Here is a 26,950-nt window from a genome sequence, read left to right as displayed (position 1 = left end):
TGTGGTTGTTCAAGTGGCCATGTCATTGTCTCTTATTTTAGCCGTACAAAATGCCATTTCACAAGCATTTTTCTTTAACTCAGTTTTCAGTATCCCATCTTGTGGTGATCCACTCCACCTTCCGTCATGTCATGTCTGTGCTGGGTTTATTAGTGCAGTGGAGATACACAGCCTGCCGGTGTGTGTTCAAAGATAAAAGGGGCAGATCACAAAAAAACAACGAGACTGGCTCTATTCCAAGTCCTTAGTGGTTATGCAGTGCCTGGTGCTAGTAGCACCTTTTACCACCGCAGCAGCAAATAAGATTTGTGGAGGTGTCAATGCGTGGAAAGAATATTTTCACATTTTATATTGCGTTTTCAGATGGTGGTCATGTGTTTTGCTCGTATTATGCAGTGTTGTGTTTTTATGCTGCATTATTTTTATTGATGTATTGCAACAACCGACCCACAGGGTGGATGGCCAGGACAATGCAAAACAGGACCCTTGCGCCCCTTCCCCCTTCCCGACTCAGAAAATACTCAAATTAGAAGCAGTGCTTGACCTGTGTCGGTAGGACGTGATGAGAAAAAGTCAGCGCTCATCTGTGAAGATTCGATCGAGGCCTCCTCCCTGCCCCTTCCCATTCCCATTCTCACAGCCAGGGATATCTAAGAAAGACACTTGTCCTGTTATGTACAGGTCCCAAACTCTTCGTCACAGACGACACGCCCGAGAAATACATTCAAAGGGGAGACGTGTCTTGTATTCATTCTTCCTAGTAAGTGCCCGCACTTTCCCTTCTTTCACCTCAGCTTCCCTTTGGGCACTTCTTTTTGTATGGTGGCAACATATCGCTAGACATCACGTATACTTGGAAGTTATTTACTGCAATGTAGCAGGGAGTAGCTGGTATGGCTGTACGAGCGCACGTAACGTGCGTGTGAGTACAGCAAATAGGAACTTAACGTTTTTTTCTGCTAACTGCCGAGAGACCATTTTTCACGGCCATAATGGAAAAAATCGCGGTCATCGCGTTTTTTTGCCGATTTCACGGTAATTTCGTGAATCGCGAAATCGCGAAATGCTGGAGGGTCTGAAAAGAGGCTTCCGATGGGTTGTCGTTTATGAAACGTCCGTTTAGAGCTACAAGGTTGAGGTGTTCCAAATCTTTTGAGCTGTCTCTTGACAGTCTGTTTTGTTTTCCCCATTTGCTTGCCATCTGTTGTGGGATTCCCCATGTGCAAAATTTTCTTCCATAAGGGAGTCCCTTGTCTGGGGCCCGCCTAAGTACATATTAAAGTCTCCTGTTACTAAGAGGTTGGATGTGGACTCCTATGACAGTATTTTTGTTACTTCTGCAGTCAGCAGTTTCATCCCGGCTTTTTTCTCTTGGGGGTGAACATATACGTTTAGCAGTGTTAGCTTTTGATTTTGATCTTTTCCCCCTAGCTCCAGCTCTATTGTTTTTATGCTGTTGTTACCCGACTGTCTTGCGTCTTTATTCTTTATTTCGTTAATACTCTTTGAGGTGTATATAGTTCGGCCGCCTTTTGAATGGCCATATTTAGCATTTCTTGTCGCTGGTATATGATCTGCTTTGAAGCCCTGTATTTGGTGCGGCTAATCCGACCAGGTCTCTTGAAGAGCAATTATGTCAAATTTCTGGAGGTAAAGTAGAACCTGAATGTCATCAGCTTTATTTCCTAATCTGTTTATGTTCCACGAGCAAATTCTTAGTTGATGAATTTTTGGAGTGTTTTGTAGTGTGATTTGTCAATTCTTCTCGGGCTTTGTGTTGATGGTCCTTGCTACCCAATTCCAGTCATTCAGTCCGAATGAGCCTTGGGCTTGCCTTGAGCTCAGAGGATATATGTCTGTCTGTGATACTGAAATGCTTCTGGCCCCTTTCAGGACACTTATCCTTTTCTCTGTATTTTGTTTGTTTTCGAAACAATCGGAACTCTCTTTTTGTGCTTGGCATAATGGTTCTGGATATCCAGTTTTTTCCTATCTTTTAAGGCGAATCCCCCATGCTTTGAAGCGTGGTTCAAACTCCATGATTCTATAAGTGATTTCCTGCGTGGCCCATGTGGTTTTTGTTACCTCTTGGTCAGACAGGTCGCTATGATGTGCAAACTCCACCGAGTCGAAGTCGTTTGTTTTTATATCCTCCAAGTTGCTGATGGTGGACAGTAAGCGTAATAGGTTACCTCGGTTGAGGATATCCCCCTGCCTCTTGACCTGTACTCCGGGATAAGTAGGATTGTGTCTCTTTCGGCTTCCTTCCGCTTATGGTCCCTTAGTATGTGTTCTTCCGTGTCAGGTTTTACCAGTGTCCGGTCGGCGCTTTTTATGAGTGGTTGCTCTTCCACTTGCCCTTCTGTTGCCTCCTTGTTTTCTGCCTGCAATAGGCCCTGTGCCGCCGAGGCTCCCCTAATGTCTATTACTTCCGGCCTTGCTGTGATATCTACCCTCTCTATTCCACCTGTGGATATGTTCTTGACTGATTTCTTTTTGGCGCTTATTGGTCGTGTTTCTGTCTGTGTGATTGGACTTCTGACTTAGTGTGGTTTGTTCGGTCTCCTTGGCCGGTGAGGTTGTTATGGTCACTGTTTGCCTGTCTTTTTCTGCTTCATCATCACTTTCCGGATTTAAGTTTGGCGCTTAAATTTTTTTTTTATATTGCTTGTCTTTTTTCTCCCTTTCCTTTTCTGTTTTCAACCTCGTTTAATTGGTTCCCTGAGTTTTTCTGGGCTTTCTTTCCCCGTGCACTTGTTTCCAGGGCTGTCCTGGTTAGTGACTTCTGGGGCCTTCCCCTGTTGTCCCTGCGCGTAATTGAGCTGTGTGTTCTTTTGCTCCAGGCGAACCTTTCGTTGGGATTCTGCGGGCGTTTGTGTTGCTTTCCCTGCCACATCGGCATATGTTTCATCTTTGTTTTTCTCCAAGGTGTTTTGACATGTTGGCCCATCCCTGCTTGAGTTTTGTGCATTCTGTCCGTGCTTGGATTACGGATTAGATGTATTGAGTGGGCTCCATATCTTTTTATCCCGTCCTGTGCCGTATTTGTCTTTGGAGGTCAGAAGCTGTTCTCTTTGGTGGTTGTAATTTGGATTTATTGGTGTGTTTGCCATATCCTGAATTCCTCCATTTATTGGGTTGTCAGTTGACTTTTTTGAGTCGTTCCGGGTGCCCCCCAGTAATTGTGGAATCAATGAGAGTTTGTCCATTATTGTGTAGCAGGCGCAGCTTGGCTGCACTATTTTTGTTTCAGCTTGTAATCTTTTGATCATGTCGTTCATGTCTGCTAGCTTATTGTCAATGTTTGCTACATGTATTGCTAGAAAATTTAAGAGGGAAAGTTGCATGTCAATTTTGTCCGAGTGATACTGCATGGCCTTTATTGATAGCTGTAGTGTGTTTAACAAGGACGACCATAGTATTTCCGCTCCCTTGGTAGGCTCTTCTGTGATTGGGGTTGTAACGGGAGCTTGTTGACTGTGAGAAGTTGGCCTGGTATATGGTGTTCACTATTCTAATGAGCACCTTGCACTAGTCCAAATGACCCTTATGGTGATTGGTTGTAAGTCAACCTTATAGGCCAGCTATCCTAGTGGTAGCATGGACAAAAGCAGTCTTAGGCTAAACTCAAGAGGGCATGTGAAGCCAGCTGTTTTACCATATGCAATCCTTTAAAATACCAAATGAAAGGACACCACACAAGTTACATATTACAAAATATATGTATTTATTTCTAGAATAATCCCCTTGACTCTTTATGAGCACAGGAGCACAGGTGTTAAACAAAGAACACAGTATAACATACAATAAGCTGCACAATTATGGATAGGCCAGGTGGCCACTCAAACCATATATTGAGAGTGGTATAAGTACCACGTCACGAACAATGAACAGGCCTAGGGCCTTGGGAATCGCTGGGCCTACACTGGACTAACGAAGGTTAGGACATAGGAGGCCCAAAGGATGCGGGTGCAGAGTCTATAGGCAATCGCGTTTGCCATACAAGTCAATGGTGCGTAACAATCAGAAAGTCTTAGGTTTCGGAGACTTCCGACTGGACTAGAACTTAGCCACTTAAAACTAGGACACTAGAGGTGTAAACCACTATAGGAGCAACGGAGTTATATCGTTACCTCACCCACAGGAAGCGGTGCATAGGTTCCAAAGTGTGTTGGGTTTCGTCGTGAAGTTCTATGGAGCCTGGAGGAAAAGATGCTGCAGGCGGCCAGGAGAGAAGAGTCCGGTTGAATCCAAGGGTGGATCGAAGATGTAGAGTACCTGAAAGCAGAGGGAACAGAGTTCAGGTCACTAGCCAGTGACCAGCAAGGAACCAGGCGATGTCGGGTTGCAATCAGGTGATGTCGAGGGGTTTGTCTCCGCTCCCACGTGGACCAGGAAGGATCGAGGATGACCAGCTGGTGAACACGAGCTGTCCCACGAAGGCTCTTGCTGTCAGCGGTGTCGGTACTCAATTCAGAGTCGCAAAGCCTTGGCTAAGGCAACCCACGCAGGACTCGAAGATGTCTTCTTGATCGGACCCGGAAGGGTCAGATCGATGGCTCTTTTTCAGGGGAGCTGGGGCCAGTCTGGAGCAACCAGACCAGCAGTGTAGTTTCAAGGTTGTCGTCGTCACAGAGGCCACTAGCCAACGGGCAAGCGACCGGACAACACATCTAGCAGGAAAAGTGCAAAAGAGCCCCAAGCAGCACTCGGAGAGTGTGGAGAGGTGATCTTTGGAGCACAGTGCTCGGAGCTTGGGCTTCTCAAACCCCAAAGCACAACGTCTAGGGTGCCTCGGGAGTTGCGCTGGAAGCACTTCGTCGACTTTTCAAGATGGCCGGTCCCACGTCTCTCGTCGCCTCCACGGGTCTAAGCTTTGCTAGGACTGTGGATCGGGCTGTTGGAAGTCTGGGAGTCCAGGTCTTGTCAGTCTCTGTCGTTCGAGTACGGCGGGAGCAACGGCAAAGAAAGTCTCAATGCGCTGATGGTGCCTGCTTGCACAGGGTGGCCACTCCTTGACCACAAGGGAGATTCTTCCGTCTTCTACGTTGAGTAGGATGTCGAAGGGTCCAGAGTTTCGTTTCAAAGTTTCAGTCAGGATGATCTAAATTGCATTGGCACAGCTCCTACCTTTATTCCAAATCTAGGGGCTGGATCACCTGCTAGGTCCCTCCTATGGGTGGGACCCAGGAAGGGGGTGGTTACACCCCTTTCCCTTTGTCCAGTTTTGCGCTGGGGCTGGAGTGCCCTAGCACCAGTTTGAACTGGACTATGCATGGGACGCCTTGTGTGCCCCAGGCAGTGTCTAGTTTCATTCAGCCCTCCCTGCCCCAATCCACTATCTCCTGTCTGGGGTGGTGTAACACCTCCCTGTGACAGGATACCATTTGTCCAGGCCTCCTCTGCCGGAGTTTCGGTCAGCAGCCGGAGGCCAGACTTGTGTCTGTGGCAGCAGCATCAATTTTGTGATGCTGAGGCTCTGGTTAGATTTAACCGCGTTTAAGCAAAGTAACATGTCTTCTCCCTCTAGAAGGGTGAAATGCTACCCCGTCGCCAGAACTGGCGAGGGGGTAGTATTCCAAAGCGTATGACACCTTACACAACATGTTTTGATAAAGCCAAACCAAAGTTAGCAAGTAACCGCAAGGATTATAATGCACTTAAGAGTATATAGTATGGCAATATCCCAGAACAGCTAAGGGTGTTGGTCCCAAAAGCTGCAGACAGGCTCAGCTCATGTTAGAGCACCATCTCACATAAAAACAAGCACTCTGCCGCCAGGATTGTTAAGGCCTGCCATAGGAGTGACTTATAGGTGTATATGTGTCCAGATATAGGTATACTATATCTAAGCAAGGGGTGATTACACCACCTTGCCCCAGCTGAGTGTCAGTTGTGTCATTTTGAATGGCCAGCCAGGGGTGGCAAAAGATATGCTGCAGCCCCTGGTAGGCCTTGGATTCACCTATGCCCTGGGTACCTATAGTACACTGTACAGGAGCTGATAAGGTGACCCAATATCCAATTGGAGATGTACCTAAGGTACATGGAGTCCATTTTACAGAGAGAGCAGATAGTTGGCCTGGGATCCTGCTAATCAGGGTCCCAGGCTAAGTCGAAAACCAGCTAAACACAAGGCAAAAAATCTGGGGTAACCATAGTCCGGTATCCACCTTCCTACATGGACTGTCTACCTCCTGTGGAATAACTGGGGAGTAAGATGCTACTAGCCTCTCCCACTCCTCTGCTGTGTGCTGGCCAGTGTTCTCTAGTTTGAAGATTTCCGTTTGGTCGCACTCTGTTTTATCGGTCTCTTCAAGTTCTTCTTTACCCTCGTTTTTTGGTGGTTTTCCTAGCTCTCTTACGACATCCACTTGTGGGTGTTCTGGTTGTGATGTCTGAACATGGGCCTGTGTAGTGGAAATGTCTGTCGCTGGTTTGCTGGTGTTGGATCCTGCGATTGATTTTAGCTGCTCCTGTATATTGTGGTCCTTGTATGTTGGCTGTTTTGGAGATTGTAACTCTGATTTTCTGGGAGTGAGTTTTTTTATGTTATTGGTGAACGCTTGATTATTTCGCTCCGTCTCTATAACGGTTATTAATGGTTGTGAAGTTGGCAGGATTGCTATCATTGGCTCAAGGGGGTTGCCCCTTTTCTCCTCGATGCTGTTATGGGCGTTGTAGATTTCGCTGTCAACGCCTTTGGCTGTGCCGGTCCAATCTGCTTGGGTTGGGCTTTCCTTGGGTGTGTGGGTTCCCGGTTCACCTATCCTTCTTTCTTGATCTTCCTCCCAACCAGCCCTGGTGACTCTCGGTCCTCATTTTTTTTTTCCTTGTATTTTCACTTTTTTCATCTCCTGGGGCGGTGGCAGTTATTTGAGTAATCCCCTCAAGTTTCATAGGGGAAGGGAGGCGCTTAAGATCGCTAATTGAAGTGCTTAAGAACGACCCAGGATCTTTCAGAAATTAGAAGATTGTGTAAATTTTGGGTTGGTGACCCTTGTGTGCTAGTTTGCTCAGAGTTTCTGACTCGTCCTCCTCGCGCGTCTGACTTCCTGGTGGTGCTAGCTCCTGCCCCAGCAAGTGTTTTGTTTCGTCTGGTGGCTTGGGCTTGCTGTTGTTGCGTCTTCTTGTCTGAGCGTTGTTGATCGCTTGCCTGACTTTTCCAGACCTCATCCCACTCTCAGAGGTTCGCTGGTTGCAGTTGAGGTTAATGCCCCTCAGGTGATTGATTCTTGTTTGTCTGCTTGACTGCTCTCCTGCTCAGCTGGTTCGCCGGTTCGCAGATCTGGTGTGTTTATTCTAGTTTCCTTTTTCCTTATTTCCTGGTGGTCCTGTGTGTGTTCTCTCTCTGTGGTTCTGTGTTCACTGTCCTGATCTGCTTGCTATAGGGTTCACCCTCTTGGACAGCTTGTTGGGCTTGCTGGGCCTTTCGCCACTCCTTCTTTGTTACCGGCTTGATGGCTTGATGTTGTTTGATGGTATGGCGGTAGTGTTTTAGGGGGGGCCTGGGGTTGCCCCGCTTTGGACCTGGTTCCGCCTGACAGAGCTCACCCTCAGGGGTCACGATGTATCACTCCTCTGCTCCTGCTCCAGTCCCTGCCTTCTGCCTCCTGCCTCCAGCCTCCACTGCAGCCTATTCCAGTCGCTCTATTGGTGTGGAGCGGAGTGAGTTGCCTGGGAGTGTGCTTAGCAGGTGCAGGTACTTAGCAGGCGGCAGCTGGGGAGTTACCGGCTCTCAGGATGGGGTGAAGTCATGAGTTCCCCCTGGTTGAATTCTGCCCGCCCCCTGTGCCCCCCCAGCACCTCTGTGCCCCCCTGTGCCAAGGGTGTGCGCCTGTGCACCTGTGCCCTCTCGCGTGTCAAGCGCGGGGGTCAGGGGACTTGGGAGCACAGAGGATCCTGCTGCGGAGTGATGGCTGCTCGGTTCGTGGTACGCTCACCGTTGCCGTCCTTGTCTGCTGCTGTGCTTCCGTCCTCCTCCCAGAGTCCACCCTCTGGCTCTCTGGGTGTCGGCGGTGTGAGGCTGCAGCCGAGAGATGCTACAATGTTGTACGGTGTTGCAGTGAGAGCAGGGCGGCACGCTCTCTCACTGCTACTCCGTGTGCTCAATAGAAAATCGGAGTAACAAGTTTCAACAAGATAAGTGAAAACATAAAAATAAACGAGCATTGGCAAAGTCAGTAGGTCTGAAACTGGTGGTCAGCCTTTTGGTTTAGTCAATGTGTGTCTTGTTTTGACATGGTTTTGGTAAAAGCTTATTGGTGTGGGAGCCCTCACCATTATAACAAGCATTGGCAAAAAGCAAAAAATATTTTGGGTTTCAAAAGCACACATTGCCACATTAGTTCCTGGAACTTCACAAAACTACTTTGTGTACCAATATGCTCCTTGTGAAAGAGCAGAATGCAGTCACTCATAGTGAAGCCAGCCTAGAGATAGGCATATAATTTTAACACACACAAAAGGTATTGGTTAAAGGCAGACCAAATTAGGGGGCCCATTATTAAAGAAATCTCAAAAGTACACCAATGGGATATTTCCTTACATTAGTTCAGATGTACGGCATTCATGAATTCACAAAAGTAGGTCAAGAAATAGATTTTCCTAGAAAGTATTTCTGAACTGCATTTTAGCACGAGCAAACATGCATTTGTAGATTTGCTCATGCGAAAATCTGTTGAGTGTTTGCAAGTTCACTTTCCCTCCAACCACTTTATCCCAACCTTGGAAGAAGTTTTACGTCTACCATTGTCAGGAGTACATTTTCAACCTTTCAGAGTATCGGAAAAGATTAGAAAGGAACTCATGAAAGTTAGTAGGTTTGCACAGACTCAAAAGGGCATTCCAATACTGGAACTATTGCTTACCACTAACTTCAGCTCCAGTATGTAGATATGCAGAAAAGTAGCAAAATAAGAGAATTGCTAATATTCAAATCCTACTAGGGTATGAGCCCTGGCATAATCGGAGGCGCTATATCAGAACTCTTATATAAAGAGATGGCTGCCATTTTTTTTCACTGCACAACATGGCACAAAGGAACAAGTGGATTTTGTTACAGGGCAGGTAGATCTATGAAGGAACCAGCCCATGGACAAGTAGTTATTTTAATAAATTTCACACGCCTGGGCCATGCTCCAGGAGAGAGACAAGAAGTGGAAGTAAGCCCACAAAAAACAGTGAATAGGAAGCTGGCAAACAAGTTACACTAAAGCCAATGTTAAAGCAAAGGGGTGGCTCCAAACCCCAAAGTAAGTTAAAAATAGGTCTTTTTGAAAACAACAACTTGCTCTTTCTGGTAGGCAAGACCTAAAAATAAGAGAAGAGGATGCTGAAAAAGGCACATACAACATATATTTTTCACCAAGAAGTGCTTGCTACTGGTTTGATTAGTCAGACTGGTGTCATTCAAGCTGAAAAATTAGATGAACCTGGCTCTACCAGAAAACTAGTTCCATATGAAGACATAGCTGCCCTTCATATGAAGACATATCTGCCCTCATTTGGTCCTCATCAAGGTCGAACAGTAAATAAATGTGTGCTTAAGTGACAAATAACATTAAAACAATGTTGCCTTTATTGAAATAAGATTATCAACCAACTGTCAGTAGCATTGTGTGAAAAAGTAAAGTGCACCGAGTGATTTTATAACATGAGGAACCCTGCATAGCAGCAATAACTTGCAGTAAATATATAAACTTTGATCAGTTTTTACCTGGTAGGAATTGAGGCCCACTTCTCCTTGATGATTTTGGGTGTAATTCATTTACGCACAGCTCGCTTTAGGTCCCGCCACAGCAACTCAACAGGGTGGACGTCTTGATTTTGGTTGAACGTGTTCCATATCCAGATTACTTTCTAATGTAACCAGTTCTAGATGTACTGGTGCGTTTTAGATAATTGTGCTTTTGCATGACCCACTTCCGGCTAATCGTTAACTGTTGGACAGATGGTCTGACATTTTTCTCTAGACTGTGCCAATGTAAAATGTAGTAAATAGTGGACTCGAGGGCTGTGAGGAATTCAGGACCTGTGGCTGCAAAGCAGGTGCAAATCATCAAACATCCATTACCATGCTTGATGATTACTACGAGGTTCTTGTGGTTATACGATGTGTTCAATATTCGCCAAACAGGTCATTCTGCATTACAGCCAAACAATTCCACTCTGCACTGTTATAGCCAGAGGGCATTGTTCCAGAAGTCTTGTGGTTCATTTAGCTACAGTTTTACAAACGTACGCCATACAGCAAAGCTAATTTTGGAGCCAAATTCTTTTATGCTGGGTCATCTTGCACAAAAGCCACACTTGCACCATTTTCCCCAATGACAATTATGTTAACCCCTGGGTGATTTTGCTAATACACCGATTACAGGGTAGAAGAGCACCAGTTTTGAACTTTCTTTATTTGTAAAGTATTTTCTTAACTATGGAATTATAGACTTCATTTTGTTTGGAAATATCCGTGTAATGTATTACACAAACCTGAATACTCCAGACCAACCTGACTAAGTTTCTGGTTTTATATACAGGTAGTGGCACTTCCTGACAATCAAGTAACCATGGTCACTTGTTTAGCAGGTCCTAGTACCAATTATCAGAAAGGGTTTAATTAAATTCTTAATGAAGTCTTCTGGATTTTGGCTAATATTTTATGTATAATAATGATGACAAATTTCAATTTACGTGCCTTATTTGTTACAAGATGGTATACTCACCTACTTTAGGACTTGGTGAAGTTAATCAATATGAGATATGTTAATATGTAAAACCACAGATCCGTAGAAGGGTATACTTTAACTGTACCCATATTGCCCTAGTGTAGCCATCTGGCTTGATTAGAAGTGGAACATCTCTGGTGGTAAGTGTTTTTCTAAAGAATCTACTTAAGCAACTGATATGTAGGATAACAACTATAAGACGGCTGACTTCATGTGAAAAGCAGGGGGAGGTTTGCAATACATGGTAATTCACATATGACATTTTATTTCGAGTATTCAATTTTCGGAGGCCAAAGGCAGGCTATCGTAAAATGCCTAAGCAGGTCTACAATAATAAGAAAAGTGCACCAGGGCCAAGTAAACCATGAAGGAAGCCCATTTGCTTTTAGTATTTTTGTGGTGATCTTTTGTGTTACATTCAACCACATCCTGAACAATGCATCGGTGTAAAGGGCGGCAATAAATTTAAATATATTTCCTGGAATGCCTCAAGTGTGAAATTTGGCTCAAAAGATTCGCTCTATTAACCACATTGTATTATCGCAGTCTCCAAATATGCTACAAAGAAATACATTTTGCACAAATCAATACTTTTTGGAACAATGGAGGAGCACCAATAGCTCCTTTAAGTGGCAAAGTTATTACAAAATGCAGTCTGTTCCAATGACATTAACAGAGGCCGCCCTGTCTGGTTAAGTATGTTTAAAAAAATAATCATGCACCACATGCTTTTTAATTAATCTGAACAGTTAATCCTTTTCAACTCGGACACCGCCTAGTTAAGGAATACAGTTTCAGGAAAGGCCTGATCTAGAACTTCTGCCTGCCTATTTATTCTGTCATTGTTATTTTTCCAGTATATGTCAATTAATAAACCTTCAGGCCATACTATACTACCCAGAGTCCATGTGATACTCTGTTTTGTAGGCTGGACACAATTTTGTAAACTAACTATTTACTTTGTCTTTCATTGGTTTGAAAAATCATGCCACATTACAAAGATGAATATCAATACTTCTTTCTGGTAAAACATTAAAATGTCTATCTGGAATGGGATAGAACCATGAGTGGTTTACGGTGATAAATCAAGCGATTTCCTTCTTCTAAGTAGACACAGAACCTTTTAGAAGTGCTTGCTTCAGGTATCTCATGTTTCAACTTGATTACATTGTCTGGCAAAAAATTATAAATTTCGCTGTAAAGTCTGGGCAAGGAAAGGTTTCTAATTTCAGGATCTTGATGGCACTGTTCTAGATCAGCAGTAAGACGATCCTTAAATCAGAGACCTTTAATGGGGTTGATCTTAAAACACAAGCTGAGAAATCTGTGTTTAATCCTTTGCACCTATTTTGGGCCAAATAATGCAAATTCAAATGTTCTGTCGAACTTGTTGCTAGAAATGTCAACTTTTATGGGTCCTATTTTAAGAGGGGTGGGTTTGTATAACAAGTTACTTAATTTCGCTAACACTATTTCTGGGGGATACAATATGAAACTGCAGATTTTATGTCAGGACCAGAGGTGAGGATTTAGCTTCAACTTTCAGTGCTTTATTCACTCCAGCAGCCATTTTGAGAACATGCAATAACACTACACTTCCCATCGACGCATGGGAAAAGAAACAAATCAAGTCCACCAATCAGCATTCTCTCAGTCCTTCTAGAGTGTCTGAAGGCAATCTTATCTTAAGTTTCTTTGCTACTTTATCAGCCACAGATAAGTCAATTTCTCTTGTTCTGGTATATTTGTTGTTTTTGTGCCTTGCATTGTGCTAGTGGTGGTTTATGGCCTGGTATTAATAGATTTGGTGGGTCCAGTTAATGGGACCGATTCAAGGCAGTTTTCTGCAGGTCCAGTGCAAAGTTCAGGCAGTTGTGGGAACGGTCACCTCATACCTTCATGACCGCAATTCCTTCTCTCTGCGACTCTCCTCGCAGCACGGTCATCCAACCACTAGGGGGCTGCATAGTCTCTGCGTCGAGCTCAGCGCGTCTACCCCCGGGTGGCCTGCGATTCAGTTTCGTGTGACTGTTTTGGCTCAGGCAGTGACGCGCGGCCGCAAACAGGAATACGGGGGGAGATTGAGCCAGATTATTGCCTGGGATTGTTCTAGGAGAGTCCCGCCTGGAGCATTACACCTGCGGCGACGGGTAGGATATATAGAACTGCACAGGGGACTCACCAGGCGGTAGATTTAATTTTTTTTTAAGTTAAGTGAATCCCTTTGTACTCACAAGGGAGTCCCCAGGCCTTTGGCCATTTTGATCAATCTCTGGATCCCACCAGACCTCTCCACCCCTTTTAGCCCACTTCTCTCTACCAAGTAATCGAAGAGCACGGGTATTACTGTAGAGAGGAATAAGTCCAGAAGTCCAATACCTGCTAATTGATGAAGACGTCTGTCTTATCATGGACATGTTCATCCTTAGGGCTGTGTCCCAGGTGGTGGCCCCCTGGTGAAGAGAGTTTAGGAGCTCCAGGCCCAGTGCTCCAGACCCCTTGACCAAAGGAAAGACGCTATTGGACCCCAGGTCCCACTACCTCCAGGGCAGGCCACAACAAATTCTGATTCCAAGTGCGGTGCTGACAGCAGAGTGGATCTCTGTGCGTTTAATCGTCTCAAGAAGGCATTTATGGAGTCCCAACCCTCTGCTTCCAAACCAGTTTTACTAGGAGCCTCTCTTCCCTTCTCTGTCCACACGGGGGACACAATGGACTGACCTAATACCTCAGACAGGGACAGGGAGCCCGGGAGACCATGGCTTCCATGTTGCAGTAACCCCTCTGCTGGGGATGAGGATAGTGGGGTGGCCACCGCAGATATGCTGAGCCCGGATGATCTTTTACATCCACGGTCTGGTCCCCTGCCCCAAATGTGGCTGCTTATATAGCGGGAAGATACGCAAGCCGTTAGATAAGGAGGTTTGTAACCGCCTGAGGGCGGAATGTCCCAGACCCATCTTGGAGAGGAGAGTAACCTCTACCATGGAAATTGACCGTAAGATGGTGACTTTAACACAATTTGTGAGGGAGCATAAGAAGGACACTGACCATTCTTGGCAGTCTTGCCAAGACAAGTTATTAGTGGGCCCTGGACATGGCAGAGGTTGCGATGGCCTTGGGGTCACTTATAGCACTGGAAGCACTATCTAACTGGGCTCAGAGAGCCATCATTCTCTTGGGGAACTTAAACTGCACCCGGTCTACGGAGCGCCATAGATTATTGATAAAGATCGACCCCAAACTGGGGGAATTGTCAACCTCAAAGGTGGACCCAATTGCAGATGGGAATCTCTTTGGTGACCCTTTCATTAAGGAACTGTTGAAGTTTGTAAATACATTTCAATCCCTGGAACAAGTCAACGCCGGTCGTGGCAGAGGGCTCTTGGCCAGCCACGCCTCTAAACAGCCCTCTTTCAGAGGCGGCAACGGCCGTCGGGGACAGTGCAACGATCTCTGCCGATGTGGGCTGTTTCTTGCCAGTGTCCTTCTGAAGATGGACAATGTGGCAGCTGTCGTTATGTCAATCATCTCAGGGTGCACCAGATCGAGGATACTTTCGGATCTGGCACATGCCTTATGGGACTATTTCCGGACGAACCACATTTCCCTTTCTGTGGAGTATCTACCTGGTCAATCCAACCTGGGAGCAGACTGGTGTTCTCGTCACTGGCGGGACACCAGTCTTTAGAGACTTCACTCGGAGGCGTTTCTGGCAATCCAGAGGAGGTGTGGGCTGTTCTCCATCGACCTGTTTGCCTCGCAGTTGGATCATCAACTGGAGAGGTATTGCAGCTGGAGACCAGATCCCGGCGCAGCAGCGGTCGATGCGTTTCACCTGGACTGGAGGAGGGAGCAAGCGTACGCTATCCCACCGTTTGCAATGCTGATGCGACTGGCCGCCGAAGCTAGTCGCCAGAAGTTGGATGTGGTAATAATTTTCCAGATCTAGAGGTCTCAAGTCTGGTTCCCAGTTCTGTTGGAATTTGCTTGGGATTTTTTTAATCCCTCTTTCCACATCTCCTGCTGGATCCCCAAGGGAACCCTCATCAGTTTGTGGTGTCTCAGACTCTCCGCCTGATGGCGTGGCGGATTACAGAGAACAATGAAAGGTCCCAGAATCTCTTCTCAAGCTGCGGCTCGCCATGGCATGGGCGCATAGTACGTATAAACGATACCGACCTGCCAGGACCAGGTGGTATGGTTGGTGTCGTCAATGGCAAATTGATCCCATGGGGGCAGAAGTTGTACATGTCCTGCATTTTTAGGCAGACTTAGCAACAGAAGGTTTGGCCTACCGGTCATCCATATCCTTTAGATCAGTCATCTCAGCAGGGCATGGCTTATGGATGGTCATCCGGTGGGTGACCATACCGTAGTGTGTAAACCTCTGAGTGGAATTCATCTATCTGTCCCACCAGAACCGCGGTATTCCCATTTGTGGCACTTCAACAAGGTTCTGCAGATGTTCAAGTCGTGGCCGTCAAATAAGTACCTCTTGAGGAAGCAAATGTCAGCGAAGTTGGCTATTATGCATAGTCTGATATCCTGTTGTAGAGTGTAAGACGTAAGGATGCTGGACTAAAAAGGTAGAGTATTTACCCCGGAAGGGGTTGTTTTCCTTATTTTAAGACACATGAAATGTAAATCTAAAATTGTCTCGAACACAGCCCTACCTAAATTATGTGTGGTAAGGGCGTTGAAGGCTTATGAGGCTTTCACTGAATATATTCGCCCTCTGGGTGAACGACAATGGTTTATTGCTCTTACAAAGCTTCACAAAGCGAATCTTTCTCTACCATTGCCAGATGGATTTTGCCGGAGGGGAGAAATCATCAAAATTTGGAGCGCATTCTGTGTGCGGGGCTATGGCGAAGACTTTCGTTTTGGGAGCTCGCTGCGTCTGATTGGTCCTCAGACTTTACATTTATGAGGTTCTATTTCAAGCCAAATCACAAATGTGGCATCTCTAGTGGTGGAGAAGCTTTAAAGTAGCCTAATCTTTGCCTCCGGACCCGACAAACTGAAAATTTTCCTAGCTAACCCGAAGGAAAGTTTCAATTCTATTAAGGATGCGGAGGTGAGGATTAGCCCACCTTATTGTTTTCTCAGTCTTCCCACCCTAAAGTACTAATTTCCCTCCGATTGGGAACCTCTCTTCTTTTCGACTTTGGGATGAGTATAATGGACAATATTTGTTATCTTCTTGAAAGCTCTAGTATCACTGTGCTTACTGTTTTGAACTTGTACTGTTGTTGATCATGAGCATGCATTATGGCGATTTCTTGTTCTGGAAAGAGTCTATGCTTCTAAATGGTTTTATATTAGTTATCTGACATTTTCTTGTAGGGACTGACACAGATAAACAGGGCTAATTCTGGACTACATATGCGGTGTTCGCAGCAAGTAAAAGGAAGACAGAGTGTCTACAGACACTGTTGAAGGACTGAGATGATGCTGATTGATGGACTTGAATTACTTCTTTTCCCATGTGTTGATGGGAAGTGTAGTGTTCTTGCATGTTCTCAAAATGGCTGCTTGAGTAAATAAAGCACTGAAAGTTGAAGCCTATTCCTCGCCTCTGCACCCTTAATAGAACTGAAACTTTCTGTCATGTTAGCTAGGCAATTTTTCATTCCTCACCTTTTCAATACTCCCCAGGTATCGGATTAGATCTGGAAAATCTTCAACAATACGCCTGCGAGCCAGTGGGTGGCATATAAGCATCACCCAGTTGTTTTCTAGGATGTTTGTGCTTCAGATGCAGAGCCCATTAACACATTGGGTGTGACTACTATACAGATCTCTAAACTTAAGATCTTTTCTGATGAAGGGAAGAAGCCCAGTTCACAGAAAAGGAAGTATGAGATGGTCTGTGAGCGATGTGCAGTCAGAGTATGCACCAGAAATATTATTACTAGTACATTTAACATGTTCTTCAGATAGATAGATAGATAGATAGATAGATAGATGGATAGATGGATAGATAGATAGGTAGATAGATAGATACTACTAACTGCAGATCCCTTTGAATAGATACCAAAGCAGTATACTCCTGATGGTGGGTCTGTTAACTGGCTCACACCAAAAAGTCCTGAAATACATAGCAAAAAAAGTGCCCTTCTCGACGAACCAGGCTGTCCAGGCAGTAGTGCTCTGTGAATGTGAAGGGGCACCAACGTTGGAGCTGGGCAGCTATCCAGAATAGGCACTCCATGTGCCATTGCAGTGCAACAGCCCTGGCTCTGGGGAAATGAGCAAACAAGCCTTCAAGAAGCTGCTTCTTGGACAAATCATAGCAGATTTTGATACAAAGCATGATCCAACAATAGATGGTTCTCTTCTGCACTGCCGTTCTAGTTTTTCGATCCTGTAAATCCAACAAAGAACTGACTGCCCACCCAAAGTAAAAACGGAGACCTCTTTTAATATCTAACCAATACAGTCTTTTTTCTGTCGGAGGTATGACTCGGGGTGAAGAACGCTGGAAGGGTGATGCTTTGCCCAACAAGAAAAGGAGTCACCACTTTCTGGAGAAAGGAGGTTCATTTCCTCAAGACCAACTTGCCTAGAAATAAAACTGTGTGCTGTGGATTGACAGAACAGGTTTAAACACAGTGTGCCGATTTTACGTTGATGAGAAAAACTATGTTCAACATGAAATGCAGCAAAGGCAGTTATGTTGCATTGTAAGGGCGTACATGAGGAGTGTGAGCACTAAATTCAGGTCCCACTGAGGCTTAATGAAATGATTAGGCAGAAACGTATGCTGCAAACCTCCACACCACATCACAATAGAAGATTTAAACAAAAAGGGCTGATCCTGCAACCACCGTAAAGGCTGAAAGTCTACAAGTAACCTTTACCTGTGTCCAGCGCAAGTTCTTGCAGGGCTAGGTACAACACAAAAAGCAACACTATGGAAAGTTTGGACTAAAGTGGAACTGTCTGCCAAGTATTGCACAAATAAACAAATTTGGCTCTACAGCAGGTGTAAAGCGATTTATTGGAGGGGAACCATGCTACCAAGATGACATCCACAGCCTCCGGAGGAAGGTCGAATGCAGTCTGCTGTTACCGCTCAATCTCCATGTGGCCAGGAGGCATGACATAAGGAGTTGGCCGAAGAGATGCAGCATAGCTCTGCGTAATTGTGGATTTGTGGTGCGGTCACTGTGGGACCCAGGAACTCTGGTTGCCCAATGACAAGGGTCCTAATTGGCACCGAAGGAGAGCAATTTTAGGAGTGAGTCAGAGGCACGTTTATGCCCTTGCACCTTCTCATGAGTTCGAGACCCTACTGGACATTTTTTTAAATTAAACAGAGGACTTCCACCATGAGGACAATCGGTAGCGGTACTGACTGCAAGAGCGGAAATGGGACATTCTCTTTGATCTAGACAGGTCACAGCGGGCAGTATTCATGTATATGGAGGCATGTTTCTTCGTCCCACTGTGCGTCCTACTGGAATTAGATTTGTGGTCAGACCCCAAGCACCAAAGACAAGCCTAGTGGGGATCACTTACACATATTTGCTTGTAACAGTCCCTGCACAGTTTGAACCCTGTTGTGTTAGGGGGTGACATTTTCCGTTGTACACAGGTGTTTAAAGTAACATTTTTGGAGAAAGTCGTCTCATGAACATACCAGGTATAGCGCCGGATCCATATCTGGTGATGCATAAAGAAAGAATGGATGTCTGAGCAATTGGGTGGTGCTTATATGCGGCCCGCATGTCACTTTTCGAGCAGAACGACGTCGGCATGGAACAGAGCAACATCACCTACCAGAGAGCAGGGGTACTGCTGAAGATCTTCTAGATCCAGTCTGAGGTTTGGAAAATAGATACTCAAGGAGGTGAGGAATCTGAGATTGAAAGTATCCTTCTAAAATACTGAATCCAAAACTAGGTCAATCTTCCTCTCACCACGAACACAACCCGGCAGAAAGCTAAAAATATTTTTCACAATTTTATGCAAAATTAGAGGACTTGTGGAGGGAACAGAATAGAGATGGCAAGCATTTGTCTTTCTTTTCCAATACTCAAGTAGCCTACACTCACTTACACTGATAATTTTCTTACTTCAAAATTTATCTAGTAGGATTGCCGAACTAGTGTGCTAGCTACACAATATCAGACCATGTTTCAGGAAAAATCAGAAAACAAAAATATGATCGCTTAGGGGAAGGAAGTTAAACTGCCTTTTAAACAATAAGATATATATCGCAAACATGCTCAAAAGTATTCAGGAATTCACAGGAACTAATGTTGAATGAGATACTTGCAAACCTCGGATGAAGGGTGCCTGCACCATACTTTCAGCATCCCAGACAGCTACTAGGAACAAGGGCCATTCTGATGCAATCAAGACACATTCAAGCAAATTATGCAGTAGCATTTTTAGTAGACACAAATATAGATTTTTTTTGTGGTGATCAATGAAGCTTTTTTAAGGCAGCACTCAAGAAATAAAATATACCAAATGAATTTGTCAAACGACGTCAGGCCCTTTATAAGAAAACAGTGTCCGTGCCTGTAGTCAATGGTAATTTTTTTGCCTTGTAAATAAAACTGAACAAGGAAAGGGTGTCCTCCTCACACAAGATCCACACCAAGCGTACTTCAATGGTTCCCTCTACATTCCATCCTAGAACCCAAAGGATGTCATACCTATGAAATCTACATTGGCAACCAACATCAGAACATAACACCACCACAGTATCCTTTTGGAGACCCCGACAATATGGTCACCGAGACTGGTTGGCTTAAATTATCGAGGATTTTTTTAAATCAATGGCTCAGTAATTATCTTGAGCAACAGAGTATGGTCAGTATCTTGGTGTCTGGAAAAGAATGTGAATATTTGCAGTACTGCTTCAATGCCGGAAAGACCCAGTAAATCCCACTTAAAATTGCACCTTAAAAATGCAATATTCCTGTAATGCCATTATTTAGGTGTCACTCTACGCTTAAGCACATACAAAGTAAACTGCCAGTCTCTGCTCGCTGAAATGAAGTTGCTGCATAGAAAATGTACCACTGGTCTACGGTCCTTGATAAGGCAACTTTATTACACCTCTTAAACAGAAACTTTTCAGGCAGATGTGTATTAAGCAATCAGGTTAATATATGCAAACAACACCATATCTCCATAGAACAAGGGAAGAGATGTGACTAACACGCAAGTAAGTTTAAATAAATGTACCAGACAGGAGGTTAACAGCTAGTATGGATTGTGATATTTAAATTATTTTCATATATATCCTGTAATAAACATTTATTTAAGTTTAACTGGCCTCACTTCTAAAAAAACATTTGGCAGGGGACAGCACACTCCCAACAACGTCTGAACAAATAATTGGAAGACTGACAGCAATCTGTGGTAATATCCTAATCGAGGACAATATTACAGAGGGCGTGTACAGGGTTAAGGTTTATTGAACAATAAATTGTTTAATGAGCGAAAGGCGCAATCCAGCCTCTTCAATGGCAGTTTCTTAAGTGCCTCCAATACATGCTTGCATCAGAGCTAAGCCCCACAGGTCTTTAGCAGCGCTACTTTTATCCTTCATTACCGTCGCTCAGCTTGAGCGCCTGGTTTCTCAAAGGCTAGTCTTTGCTAATAAAGGCCTCTGCACACTGAATCAGGAAGCCGAAGTCTTGTAGGCTGCCAGTATTCCTGGAACTCTTCCACCACAGTAAAAGCGACTGGGATTCTGTTATTAGACACTGCCAGAAGAGATCCATTTGTTTTCTTGCACGTAAGGACTCGAAGCCTATTATACTGAAGATTTAGATCTAAACTCCTCTCATTCCAAGATCTGATATGGTTGTGAGATTAGAGGTTCTGAGTAGTACAGAAGTATCTAACAAATCCGACTTTACCCGATGTCAAACCTGAAAGGGAAACTAGTCTAAGACGCTGTTATCTGTGCTCGAAATTATTCGGATTTTTGATTGGGGGGGGTGAAAGCACTGTCTGGGTGCAGGGGCAGTAGGTTTTAGGGCAGAATAGCACAACAATGCAGAAGTTTCTTCTCTTCTTCTCTCACATTTCCTCTCGCGACCAGAGTTGTCACTCGCTAACTCAGCATTTTCCCCTTCTAAGCAATCACTACACACGGAGTAGAAACTATGCTCTATCACAAGAAAAGAGTGAGGATTAGGATTGTGTGAGAAATTACGCTCCGCTTGAGAATTTTTCCCACTCCGTGCTCCACATAGCAAGCAGAGATTTTTCCTCGCTCACCGTTAAGTTGGCACGAGCGAGGAAAATCCTTGTCCAGATCAACTTGTGGCAAGATTTCACAGCACGGGCGATCGCGGGTGGCTGCTACTGCTGGCGTTGAGAAACATTCAGTTCACATTGAGGAAGCTGCTGCTCAAGTATACCATCTACTTGAGCAGCAAAAAGAAGCAACGCCCTCTTAAGCTGGTCATGGTGCCATTTGAGCGGATTTCCCAGTGCAGGACAAATACCTGGCACAAAAATCTGTGCAAACGGCACGACCTAACGCACTATGCTGCTTGCACAAATCCGTGCCGCGCGGAAGAGTTTTTTGGTCACTTCGCAGAGTTCCGCTTAGCTGGACTCCGCGAACTTCACCTTGGCCCCATGAGGATCTGGAAGGACCACGTGAAGCTGGTTTTGCAAAAGAGGAAAACTATAGAAAGCACACAGTTACACTCTCCAGAGAAGTCGCCGGAACGCAGAGGACATATATCCCACTCAAACTCATAAGGAGGGTATGCTCTCCAGCTTGACCCAATGAGTACGCAGTTCTGCTTCCAGAGGAGGAACTGGTTGAGTACCTCAGTGAAACAGCAGTTCACGAACTAGGTTCTCTGGGGAATGGGGCAGGACTCTTCTCAATGGTACAGCACAATTAATGTAGCAAGAGTGAGGATCTAATCTTTAAAATGTTTTCTTCTGCTAAGAGGATGGTGCCAGTTCTGTGTCAACAGCCAAAATCACTAAAACAGAGAGATACAAGAAGAAAATAAAGATATGGCCAGGTAATTTAATCCTCTCCAGATTTACTCACACCACCTGCAGGGTAAGGAGGTGGACTTCCAAACAGAAGAGGGTGTCTAAAGAAGGTGAGGGTGTATCTCTGTACAAAGTTTATTCATGGCAAGTGTACGTTTAAACTGAGGGAGTAGAATGTTATTGTGCCTATGTTCTAGCACTCTCAAGTACTATGTCTCTACGGGGTACGCTCTGAAGTTAGTTGCTTGTTGGCTAGATAGGGACCACCAACTGCATTCACTTGTATCTCAATAAAGTGTGCGTTTCAACCCTCTACTGGCTCCTGGAGATGGATCGTAATATTGGCGAAGAGTTCATGACCAAGGGACATCTTTGATGAAAGCATAAACATGATAGTTGGTGGCTGCTTTAGGATAACACTGTTCCAGCGTGTTTAGCTCTAGATGATTTTATGCTGGCAGGCAGTGAGATTGGTAGCTGGGCGGTTTTTAGAGCTATATGTGCAAGTGCGTAATTCAGGAAAATAAAACATGCCAAACGCCTAACCTGCTCGAGCTGGGTGAAAAGGCCAGTGCGCGAGGGAGCCAGTCCGTGGTGTAGGAAAGTCTTTTGGACTACAACGCACGTAACAGAGGGCACGAGAAGTAAAGCTAACACAGTGAACTGCCTCACGAAATCGGCATGAAGCGACGTGCAGCACAACAGCATAACAAGCACAATGAACTTGAGAAAACAACGTTGCGAAACAGCGGCCATTTTGACGGACTTGGAAAATATTTATTGGCTTCAAAAGAGGAGACGGTTTGTAAGTATCTCTGTGAAGGAGCGTTATATTTGTGTTTTCTCCGCTCTTCATTAGAGACTGAGATGAGAGACAACTGTCCTGCGAGCAATTAAACAGGACAGTACTGTGCGGTGACAGGCACAACATGAGAATGTGTGCCTAGTATAACTCAGTAAGTGACTATATTAAGGCATTTTTCATGCGGTAATAGGCATGCCATGGAAGTGTATGCCTAATGGCAATTGTTTAGTGGTTATTAGCATATAATTTCGCAGGTTATTGAGGAACAGTTGTTCATCTGCAATCTTAGTGGACGACTATTTTAAAAACAAAGTATATTAATTTAAATATATTTTACATTAGAACTTGCACAAGTTTACAAGGGGTATTCTATAGTTTTAGAAAGAATGCAGCAATAACACCACCTTCATTGTTTTTTTCTCAACCTGGTGCTGCACCAATCAAATGAGAGGAATGGGTGGAGATTTTTTTCCATTATATTGAGGCGTTAGATGGGAGACAGTTTTGAGGTTTGAGAAAGAAAGCACTTTTTGTTGAGTACATTGGACAAAGAAGGCCAGCATGTCTTCAAATACTTTCAGATAGCTGTGGGGGAAAATGGGCTAGAAATTGCAAACGTATACTTAAGAGGCCAAGGCAAGATTGAAGAATCAGTTTGCCAAGGCTACCAATAGTCATGTGTAGACTCCACTTTTATACTCAACCACAGAAAACTGATGACAGTAGACTAGTTTGTGGCAATATTTCACGAATTATCAGTCAATAAGTCAAATATCAGTTTGGACGATGAGAGGTTAATTGATCCATAATAAATTAATAGTACAGTGTGGCGTTAAGAAGATGCAGGAGAGGCTTTGGGCGGCAAAATGTCCACAATTTAAAGATACAACAAACTAAAAGATAGGTGGAGGGTCCGAGGGAATGTTTAACGACAGGGTAAATGTCCGGTAGTTTGCTCTAATTTGGAAGCATACACATAGTCATCTCTACACACATATAGCCTTCCCGTTGTCAAAGACCCACAGTTACTTTTTGTGTTTTCTATTTCTCTCACAATTGAAAGATGCCATTGAGACAATCTGATCAATGTATGAAGGAAATAGAAAAGAAAGATGGCAACACAAAGGTGTCTTATGTTGAGCAGGAGGATAATTAGGTACTCAGTACTGGTAAGGGTTATCCTAAGAATATCAAGGAAGGTGTAGTTAGTAGAAGGAATACGGACAATGTGGTCAGTGCTTCCAAACAAACTGAACAAATGTGTACAAGGTGTGGTAGTAGTTTTCATAATGCTGATTTTAAGCATTGCAATGCTATTGGTATGGACTGTAGACAATGTGGCCAGAACAGCTATTCTTTCTGTATGTGTAAAACAAACTATAAATTCAAAGTAGCTGCAGCACAAGAAAATAGGGAGGATGAAAAAGAAGCAGCTAGAATTTAATGTATATCCGATGGTCAAGAAAGTATGGAAAGGCGTTGTAGTCCAAAGGCACCATTTAGAATAAAAGGGAAAATAGTTCAGCTCATGGTGGATTCAGGATCCCTCTTATCATACCAAATGAAATATTTATGCTACAGTGGCCAAACGTGTGCTTGCTTCCCAAAGATATTAACCCAAGAGGTTATCAAGGGGAGAAGATTAACATAATAGGATATATGTCAATGGATATTGGATTTCCATAGAGATGTGAGAGAGGAAAGGTGTACATTCCATAAAGTTGACCCCCAATACTAGGATGGGAACATCAACATGATCTACACATCATCATCAATCCTAGAGCACCCAATCAACTCTTGGTGGTGGAAGAGATCACCTTGGAGGAGATAGTGAGATGAGTGTAGAATCTGCCAACAATGAAGAAGCGCAAAGGTGTTGGTTATATAAATGAGATTTATTGTCACGAAGTGAACAGTAATAGACCCCCGCCACAGCTGAACGGCATACATCAATTCCGCTCACTCAACCTCCGGCGCTCGCCTTGGAACGCTGCCCGTGGTGACATTCGAATGATGTCACCACAGCGCATTCCAAGGTGACGGCAGGGGCAGGGGTGACAAATGTGGTAGCCTTCTAAAGGAACGGAAGATACCACACATCCCCCTTCTCTACAAACTTCAAGAACACAGAATAGAGAACAGAGGAGATCAGAAATTACATGGTGACATACTTCTCTAGGTATTTAGGGCGACGAACCACCCTTTGGCTACTTCTGTGTGGAATACAGGATTCTCCACAGCGCACCATCACGGGCAGGCTGTCACCCCTCTGTGACGGTTCTTCACCCCTGGCCTCCTTGTCCCAGGTACGTATTCTACATCAAATGTGTACTCCTGAAGGTTTACCACCCAACGTCTAATTCTACTTGAGATCGCGTCCAGCCCTTTTTTGTTGAAGACCTCAACCAGGGGTTTGTGATCCGTCCTCTGGTTGAATTTCGCTCCCCAGAGGAAGTCCCGGAATTTGTTCCTGGCCCAGTGTACTGCTAAGGCCTCCTTCTCAATTACAGAGTAGTTCACATCGGATTTCTTAAGAGATCTTGACGCGAAGGCTATGGTCTCCTCTCCACGCACTCCCATCTGAGTGAGGACCGCCCGAGTCCCTTTGAACTTGCATCTGTTGTTACAATAGTCTTCCTATTGGGTATGAACGCTTTGAGGCTAGGGGCCTCTGCTAGTGCCTTTTTCACCTCTTCGAACTCTCTCTTACACTCTTCATTCCAATTGAACACCACTTCCAATTTGATCAACTGGCGTATGGCGAAGGTCCTGCTTGCGAAATTCTGTGCAAACTTGCTGTAGAATTCCAGCATACCCATAAAAGACTTAATTTCTTCCTTGTTTTTAGGTGGGACTAATCCGATAATGGTGTTCTGTAGTTCCACTTTGGGCCGAATTCCGGCTGGTGTTATCTTGTGTCCCAAAAAATCAAGCTCTTTACAGCCAATCCTGCATTTTTCTCTCTTCACTGTCAAGCCTTGTTCCCTGAACCTCGCCAGCACTTGTCTCAACCTATCATCGTGTTGTCTGTTGTCCTCACCAAAGATAAGCACATTGTCTTGATAGCACAACACTCCAGGGACGCCGCTAAGAATGTTACCCATCAGTCTTTGGAATACCGATGCTGCCGAGACTAGGCCTAACGGATTTCTCTTAAATTTGAATGCTCCCATGGGTGTTACAAATGCCGTGAGTTTTTGGGAATCTTCATGGAGCTTAATTTGGAAATAGGCGGAGGTTAAATCCAATGTCGAAACACTTTCGCTCCTTCTAACCTACTCATCATTTGAGTGATGTTGGGTAGCTGGAATTTTTCGACTACGATCTCTTTATTGAGTGCCCTGAGGTCTATGTATAGACTGACAGAATGATCCTTTTTCCTTGCTGCGACAATCGGCGCAAACCACTCCGTATCTTCCACCGGTTCAATCACTCCTAGATTGCACAATTTCTCCAGTTCCATTCTGACCGCTTCCTGTATGGATATAGGTAGATTCCTCACTTTGGCTACCACTGGGACTGCGTGCTCCTTCAACCTTATCTTGTGGGAGTAATTTTTGAGGCACCCTAGTTCCCCACTAAACACCTCCTTGAACTTTTCTTCCATGCTACTACTCGCCTCTCCTACCTCTTGCACTAAAATCTGCGGGGTTTTGTTGGGGTTAAGGTACACCCAGTTCCTTTTGTGCTTGCCATCCGAGTATGTTGTCCCCCTCTAGTGATACGTAGACCTTAGCGACTGTCAACCTGTCGCTGTAGCTCACAGTGCCCCAGAAGTAGCCTTTCATATGGATAGGTCGACCACCATAACCTCCTGGCCGGACATCCATTTTGTCCAATTTATGTTTTCCTTTGGCCACCCTTTCAAACGCTTTAGCATTTATGATAGTGATCTTTGAACACGAGTCAAACATAGCCTCTAACTTGGTCTCATCAATTTTGATGCGGTCCTTGGGATTGTTAACCTGTCCGCTCTGCACATGCAAGACGATCTCATCACACACACGTGTAGTTTTCTCCTTCCCTTGTTTCTGGTATCCCTGGCCACTCCTACAGTATTGTTTAAAATGGCCCTTCCTGCCATACTTGCTACATGTGTATTTCAATGCGGGGCAATTTCTGTCACTCGCCATGTGTCCTTGCTTACCACATCTATAGCAATTGCCCTTGAAACTCCATACCCCCTTACTCTCCATCTGTCCTTTCTGCACATGCTTTTTCTCTTTGACTGCTAGAACACCTTCGCCTTCAGTCTCAACTTCATTCACTTTAATCTTGTTCTCACAGACTCACAGTGTCCTGCTTTATCTCGCTAACACACATCATCATGTGTTTTACCTGTTTGGCTACAATCAGCACCTCCCTTAATGGTGGATCATCCTTTAATCATAATTCCTCATGCACACGCTCCGTTCTACATGTCAACACA

The 26,950-nt window shown here is 44.7% G+C and overlaps 1 protein-coding gene across 2 annotated transcripts in view; it reads right to left on the bottom strand.

Moving 5' to 3' along the window:
• FAM120A (family with sequence similarity 120 member A) overlaps positions 1-26,950 on the bottom strand; it is a 453,805-nt gene that overhangs the window by 364,948 nt on the left and 61,907 nt on the right. The gene's annotated exons all lie outside the window — the stretch shown is intronic.

The sequence above is a fragment of the Lissotriton vulgaris genome, chromosome 9 (assembly GCF_964263255.1).
Source record: "Lissotriton vulgaris chromosome 9, aLisVul1.2, whole genome shotgun sequence".
In the NCBI taxonomy this organism is placed as follows: domain Eukaryota; kingdom Metazoa; phylum Chordata; class Amphibia; order Caudata; family Salamandridae; genus Lissotriton; species Lissotriton vulgaris.
Note: the sequence above shows the minus strand (reverse complement) of the source record. Positions and strands in the feature narration are given on the sequence as shown.